At 42.0% G+C, this 8,101-nt stretch overlaps 1 long non-coding RNA gene across 1 annotated transcript in view; it reads right to left on the reverse strand.

Annotated features, from left to right (window-relative positions):
* The window catches only part of LOC132000119 (uncharacterized), a 94,887-nt gene extending 87,272 nt beyond the window's left edge, over positions 1 to 7,615 (reverse strand). The window contains exon 1 of the long non-coding RNA XR_009399181.1: positions 7,515 to 7,615. This is a non-coding gene — a long non-coding RNA (uncharacterized LOC132000119). The remainder of the gene's footprint in view (positions 1 to 7,514) is intronic.
* Positions 7,616 to 8,101: the final 486 nt, after the last annotated feature.

Raw genomic sequence — 8,101 nt, forward strand, 5'->3', positions numbered from 1 at the left:
CTAGTTTGCTTGTCTAGTTTGAGCCAAGTCATGGAGAGCTAACATACGGAGTGGTTCTGGGACACCTGGGTGGCTCAGTTGGTTAAGTGTCTGCCTTAGGCTCAGGTCCTCATCCCAGGGTCCTGGGATCAAGTCCTGTGTCAAGCTCCTTGCCCAGCAGGGGACCTGTTCCTCCCTCTGCCTGATGCTCCCCCTACTTGTGTGTGATCTCTCTCTCTCTCTCTGGCAAATAAATAAACAAAATCCTTAAAAAAAAAAAAAAAAAGTAGTTCTTGAGAGGCTGGGGAAGATTCAGGAAGGGTATGTATGGAAGACTCCAGAATCTATAATGGTGTCAGGACTCTTAGCTGCACGTAGCAGAAGCCAACTCTGGCTAGTGGAAGCAAAAAGGACATTTATTAGAAGGATATTAACATTTCTCAGGTTCAAGAGGAGACTCAAGAAGTGGACTTGGAAAATAGGAGGAAAAGAGTGAGCTCCTGGTCTGGCGGGAAGAACAATCTAGTCTGCTTCCTGCTGCTACTTTTGCCATAAAAAATGACTTCTACTGTTCTGACATCTTTATGAACACTTCCTCCAAGAGTCTACATTTTGGGGGATAGCCCCCAGTTGGTGTAGCCCAAGGCATTCGTCCATGTCAGCTTGTGCAGGCATAGAAAGGAGGAGAATTTGGCTCCTCGGCTTCCCTAGTTGGGGGGAGGGGTAGTACCTACGACAGACTGTGACCTTCTGTGAACTTCCTTCAGGTATACTAGACAGTGAAGACCCTGGAATGTGGACAGCCAGAAAATTTTAAAATGTCCACAAGAGTCCCCCCTCTGCACTTGTCTCATTCTTACTTGGCACCGAAACCCAGACATTTAAAGCATATGGTGCGTCAGGTGTGTAATGCGTGTGGGTACACACACACACTGCTCTGGCAGAGGGACAAATGGATCACTTCCGTCTTGGTACCAGCAGGGGATCCGTCGTGGCACAGGTTTGTGCTTGTACCATGGTTCTTTCCCCACGCTCCCCACCCTCTCCTACTGTCATTACTAAACACCCACCATGGCGGGTCACTCTAACCGGACAAGGTGCACATAGATGTCACCTCTGGCCTTTCCATTTTTCTTTCATAGGACAACGGTGCCCTTGCACAGGGAACAGAACTGAACATATGCCACTTTATTATTTGTACTGATAGAAACATTGGTTAATCTGAAAACTGGGCATCAATTTACAAACATCCTACTCTCCTGTCATTCCCGAATCTACAATACCTACCTGTCCTCTCTTCTTCTAAAATCACTATGGCCCAAATATTCCCTATCAGACAACTGAGGATGTTGCTTTCTCCTATTGCTTTGTGAATGTGAGTCTTATTCATTTCTTCTTTCCAGCATTTGAAGAGATCCTGAAACATATTCTTTGAAAAACTGATTTTTGAAGTTGACATACAGGAATAAAAACCAAGCAAGTCAGTTACCCAGGTATTTTGATGCCACTATTCTGAGTATGTGGCAATACCGGGTCATTGACTGTAGGTTTCGATGTCCATTTCTTCTTCACATTTGGTGCTGTGAACCATTATTAGTCTGAAAATGGAATTTCTTGATTCTGTCTTCACTCTCCACCACTCAATTCCTTTGATCCTAGATTTGTACTCTTGCAACTGCTTATGCTAGTCCAAGTTTTTCTGCCTGATGTATTTTTAAGTCTACTGCTGTCAGTGTAGCCAAGCTGAGATAGTATGATCCCTCAAAATTGGGATCCAGACTCTGTTCAGTGTCCAGCACGGCATGCAGATGACTTCTGGGTATGAGATGGTGTTAAAGATGGTGATGATGATTTGCAAATAAACAGAGAAAGTCTGTAGCTCTAGTTGGATCCAAATTAAACAGCTTTTATTGCCTCAGAGAGAATGTGGACCACTTAAGTCTCTTGTCAAAAATCAGTTTTCCAATATCTGTCACCCCTTTCCCAAACACTATGTTTCACACCAGCTAAATCTCTAGGTATTGGGAATACGATTGACTGCTTCATGCTGGGCTCTGTCTAAAGGCTACTATTTGCTTCTGCTGACTGAGTTTTTGTATTAGGTTAAAGGATTTTTGTATGTGAGGTTTATTGAACACTGTGGCTGTATGGGGAATTCGGGGGCAAATTTTCAGCTATTAACCTAGTTACTTCTTGTGCCACTGAAATATTCTATTGAGAGTGCCAGCTGGGGTTAGCCATGACACCAGGAGAGGCAGCAAGGGCATCCAGAGACATGAGAATATCTGTCACATTAAATACTTCATACCATGCACCCATTAACCTCCTGATACAGCAGGACTGACGGCATAGGATTTGTAATGGGCTGAATATTTAATGAATCTCACCCCGTGGCACCGACCGAGAAGTAAAGGTGGATACTGGGCTGGAAAGTTTGCATGAAGATTGCATCAGTGTGCAAAGGGACAAATACGAGCCCCTTCCTTCAGATTTACATTGCACTGTATTCAGTACTAAATCTGTGCTTTCCATATTAGGGAGGTTCAAACCCGCTGTAAGACTCCCAGGGCCTGGTTTCTACCTCAGGCACTCAGGCTTAGCCAAAGGCCTTGGCAGAATCATGAGGCTGCCACGAGCTGCTCTGTTTTCCATCTCATTGAGTGGAAAGGACAATTCTATACACTTAACTTTATGATGCTGCCGTAAGGCTGAACCAGGCATAGTCTGCTAAGAACTTTCCTGTTCAGAGCAACGCACTAGAGAGCAGAGCCCTCTACTTCACACTGGCATTGTACTCTTAAATAAGATTGTTTTCCCCCTACCTTGCTATTGTCCAGTTTAGGAATGGAAATAGCATTGATATAGATAATCAGAAGAGCAATGCTGGTTGCTAGTCTAATTGTTGTGATGTTAGCAGTTTACAGACCTTGAATTTCGATTTCTGATTATGCTTCCTGCAGTAACCATACTTTCATTTTTTACATTTGGATGCTTTGATATCTGGAAGGATATGACCCTGGAGGAACTGCCCCTTCCAGAGCCAGCCAGTTGCTAGACACAGTACACTTTTCTCCCTCAACTGTGCATTTTAAATGCAAACCAACCAACCCAAAGCGCACACCCCAACCTCCTCCAACAGGCTTTTGCAGTGAGAGCTACTACTCCCCTGCCTCCATTATCTCAGGGCCACATACACATAACTATGGAGAGCCCCTATGACCAAGAGCCCACTGAAATTCACCATTTCCTTTAACTAAGTTTCCAGTATGGGGCTGATTCTACCCTAGCTCCTTCCCTCTCCCCTTCTAATAAATGTCCTTTTTGCTCCCACTAGCCAGAGTTGGTTTCTGCAGCTAAGAATCCTGACACCATTACGGATTCTGGAGTCTCCCACACACACCCTTCTTGAACCTTCCCCAGCCCCTCAAGAACCGTTCCTGATAGGAGCTCTCCATGGCCCCCTCCCAGTTACCCACTGGGAGCTACTACACACAAACAACTTGCTCCTAATTTCTTCCTCTGTATTCCTTTGCCTTCGATTCCTTTTCGGATATACTTAATGCCTGAGAAATTTCTCTGAAACCCTACAACTGGCTCCAAATGTTCCAGCAACACAGAAGTCTCAGCAGAATGATCTGGATGCTACAGGAGACACTACAGAATTTGCAAGTGGACAAAATGCAAACTTTTTGATACTTTAAATGCAAAGCATTCTTACCATGTACTCAGAGCTATTTTGTTTAGTTAGGTTTTCAGGGGATCTAACTTCTCTTTGTCAGGTTTATGGTGTGGCTGCTTCCCTCTCTCACTGAGGTGTTCAGAGCCTTAATTAAATAGTGAGTGCGAAGGGCTTTGACAGCATCAGATGAAAAGTGCTAGAAAAATCCCTAGGGAGTTTCCTCATTTTGGCTCCAAAGACACAAGAAAATTAGAAAGCTTTAACAAATGAGCTAAGGTTTACCAGTAAACTTCTTGGTTTTTCCTTGTGTGTCTGTGTGTGGTATGGTACAAAGGTTGAATTTTTTTCTTTTTTAATTCGCCTAACTGTAAATGAAAGAGCCATGTCGAAACTCCCTGCAAGACATGTTAAATTTAAGTTCTCCATGATGGGTTTGTGGGATATACATAATCAAATTATTGTCTATGGACCTTGAATCTTTTCAACAAAGAGGAAACCTGCCTGGACTCACATACTTAGTTAATACGTCCAAGGGGAAATCTGGGATCCAAATTTTAGTAGACTATGAAAGGAAACACTCCCCCCTCCTTAAAATACACATCTCCTGAGTGGGGTGTCCCTTCCCTGAGATTGAGACACAATATTCATTTGTTTCTTAGGGTTTGGATTTGGGGTTAATTTCATGGTGCCTCAGGAAGCCAAGTCCTCTGCTTTGAGGCAGAAAAATGATGGTGAACAGCAATACACATGGCTCAAAAGCCTTTTCATTTAGAATGAAAGGATGTGGGTCGAGTGAGGGACTCTCCACTGAGCCAAACTCCACACACAGGGACTCAGGCACCACGCCGGGGAGGGAGGCGGATCGTATGCCAATAGCAGACTTGTGTGTTTCACTGACTGAGGGTGAGACTGGACGAGAGTGAGGAGAAACTCAGCAGTCCTACAGCTCTACCCACACATCTGAGCCTGTTCAATCACCTTTCCACGGAAGCTTTTTTTAAATGCAAAACTCACCTAGTCTCTCTTTACTGCTCAAACAGTTCACAATGTACCCTGTTTCCATTTTATATCTCATAGAAAGTCTGGCTTTAAACAACAAAAAAATCTTTGTTTCGTATTTGAGAACAATTCCAAAGAACTCACCTAGGGAAACGGGAAACACCTATGTGTAGTGTATTTCCAGAAAAGGACATGTCGGTTTCCTTTAAATATCACCATGTATTTTCTTTTCTTTTTTTTTTTTTTGAAGTTATTTTTTTATTATGTTCATTTTGCCAACATATAGGATATCAATAGCTTTTGATGTAGTATTCGACAATTCATTAGTTGTGTGTTAACACCCAGCACTCATCACCACACGTGCCCTCCTTAATACCCATCACCCCGTTACCCGACCCCCTCCTTCCTTCTGTAACCCTCAGTGTGTTTTCTGGAGTCTAGAGTCTCTCATGGTTTGTCTCCCTCTCTGATTTCTTCCCATTCAGTCTTCCCTCCCTTCCCCTGTGGTCTTCTGTGCTATTCTTTATGTTCCACATATGAGTGAAACCATGATAATTGTCTTTCTCTGCTTGACTTATTTCACTTAACATAATCCCCTCCAGTTCCATTGACACCCATGCAAATGGTAGGTTTTCATCCTTTCTGATGGCTGAGTAATATTCTATTGTGTGTATGAACCACATCTTCTTTATCCATTCATCTGTTGAAGGGCATCTTGGCTCCTTCCACAGTTTTTGCCATGTATTTTCACAAGAAAAACAAATGTTTATTGTTAATATATAACAAAGCATTATTTCAAATAAGTAAGGGAAGGATAGAGCTAGGACAACAGGCTATCCTTTTGGGTAAAATCAATCTGGATCCCTATAGGAGTCTGTACCAAAATAAATTCCAGATGGATCAAGTATTTAAATATAATAAATAATATATATTGTAAAAAATAAAGCAATAACTTTTCTTTATAATCTTAAATGGCAAAATCCTTTCTAGACATGACATAAAATTCACAAGTATAAAGGAAATGATTGATAAATTTAGCTACATAAAATGTTAAAAATTTTTATGACAAATATGTCATAATCAAAGTCAAAAGAAAAGTGACAGACTTTGACAATTTTTTAACAAATGTGACAAAGAGTTAATGCCATGAATAAGTCAAGATTTTTTTTATAAATCTGTTTTAAAGAGAAAGAGGAAAAACCCAATAAGAAAATCAGTAAAGGATCTGAATAAGCAGTTCACACAAAATAAAATAAAATAGCCCATAAATGCATGAAAGGTTGAAACTTACTCAAAATTACAGAAATAGAAATTTGCGAAAAAAATTGAGTTAGTTTCTCTTATTATCTGGACTGAGAAAAAAGCATTTGCTAATTTTAGGTGTTACCAAGGCATGAAGAAATGGGCACTCACTATTGGCAAGTGTGCACTGGTGCAACTTTTAAAAGCAAACTGGCAATATCCAATAAACTTACACCTCTATAAATTTATTACATATATAAATATGAACATAAATAAATATTTACTAAGCATTATTTATAGTCAGTAAGATTCTGGCAATATCCTGTACATCCATCAATAGGGAATTGGTTAAATAAATAATAGAAAATCTATACAAAACTGTAGCCATTATAAACATTAGGGTAGCTCTGTATGCACTACTATTAAAAAAAATATTCAAGATAGTTAACCATGCAAAGGCTAGTTACAGAAAAGTGGGTGAAGTATGGTTTCATTTGTTAAAAAAAATATACATGCTTGAGATGCAGATTCATTGTACATTTCTGGAAAGAGATACAGAAAACTTCTAAGAGTGATTTTTCTCAGCTGGGAATTTCATTTTTATTTTTACCCTTTTGTACTTTTTAAATTTTTACCATAGACCTGCTTTACCTTTACAGTGAAGATCTAGTTTAAAAATAGAGGTGCGGGGCGCCTGGGTGGCTCAGTGGGTTAAGCCGCTGCCTTCAGCTCAGGTCATGATCCCAGCGTCCTGGGATCAAGTCCCACATCGGGCTCCTTGCTCAGCAGGGAGCCTGCTTCTCCCTCTGTCTCTGCCTGCCACTCTGTCTGCCTGTGCTCACTCTCGCTCCCTCTCTCTCTCTGACAAATAAATAAAATCTTTAAAAAAAAAAAATAGAGGTGCATCTATCACTTATAATTATGAAATCAAAAGTTTTACTCAACAAATATAAAAAAAGGATAGACTAGCAGAGTCTGAAGATATAAAGTTGTCTACTATGCAAGCGCTGCCCTCCAGGAGCTTACCCTATATCTTGAGAGGTGAGGAGAGCCAGAAATATAAATAAGTAATTGCCCCCTGAGTTAAGTGCTGCAGGAAAGACCCCATCTTTCAAGATACCCAGCACTTTCCTAAGCAGGACTCCAAACTGGACTCACTCACACAAACCACAGCCTTTCTTGTGATCTCAGACACCAGAATAAAAACCCCACCAGGAGACAGGGTCTTCACAGCTCCCCCTGGAACTGCAATACAGCCATCTTTTGAAAGGCTTTTGTCAGTCACTCAATGAAACATTAACCTTTGGAACTCATCTCTCAGACAGCCTGGGTCAAGGGATCGGGCTCTCAAACATGAGCCCACTCTCCACAGGAACTGCAGGTCTATTAAGCCTTACACACAGAGCAATTACAAGGAAGAGGGAGAGTGAAAGCTTGAGGCTTTCATGATGGGCAGAAGGGTCCCAGCTATAGCTGTGTAACAAGTACTGTCGGCAAAGCTTCATCGCCCCTCCCTCCAACGCCCCGCTTTAATGCTAACATCGGCTTGTCAAAAGAGCTTGTTTGATAGCTGTAAGGAGAACTCAGAGGTAGAGTGATTTCCCACCTCTCATACCTCCAAATGGTGGGACTCCAAAGTCTGCATTCTTCCCACACAGTCCTGCTGTCAGAAGCAAAAATCGAGGTCAAGAAACAAGCCAGCATATAAAGATTAACTGGGGCCCTTCAGAGCTCTGGGCCCCACGTGGTGCTTCCACCTGCAGCTCCTGGTGAGCTCACACGTCGCTGTGAAGATCAGCGAATGGGACTAATGAGGTAGTACAGTGGGATCCCGCTGGGAATAATGGCCTTGTGCAGAGATCTTAATCAAAAGATTTCACAAGCATGGGCAGAAATTAAAGATGAAGAAAGTTCTGCTAGGTTGGGCAGGGGAGAATGTCAGCACCCCTCATCAGTAGCCCCAAGTGAACACAACTTTCATGAACAACTTTGGCCTCTTTTTCTTCATACTATGTGTTCTCTCAACAGGCCTCCAGAGGGGCCCCCTGTATGTGAACAGCATGAAACAGCTCCTCCGTCTTCACAACCACATCACAGAAATATTGTGAATGTTACAAATGTGGAAAGGGATGATGGAGAAGTTCTTACCACTTTCCATTGGCAGCTAAAGCTCCTTGACAGGTCAGGGTAAGGGACTGGAGA

This window comes from Mustela nigripes, chromosome 13, assembly GCF_022355385.1.
Source record: "Mustela nigripes isolate SB6536 chromosome 13, MUSNIG.SB6536, whole genome shotgun sequence".
NCBI classification, from domain to species: Eukaryota; Metazoa; Chordata; class Mammalia; order Carnivora; family Mustelidae; genus Mustela; species Mustela nigripes.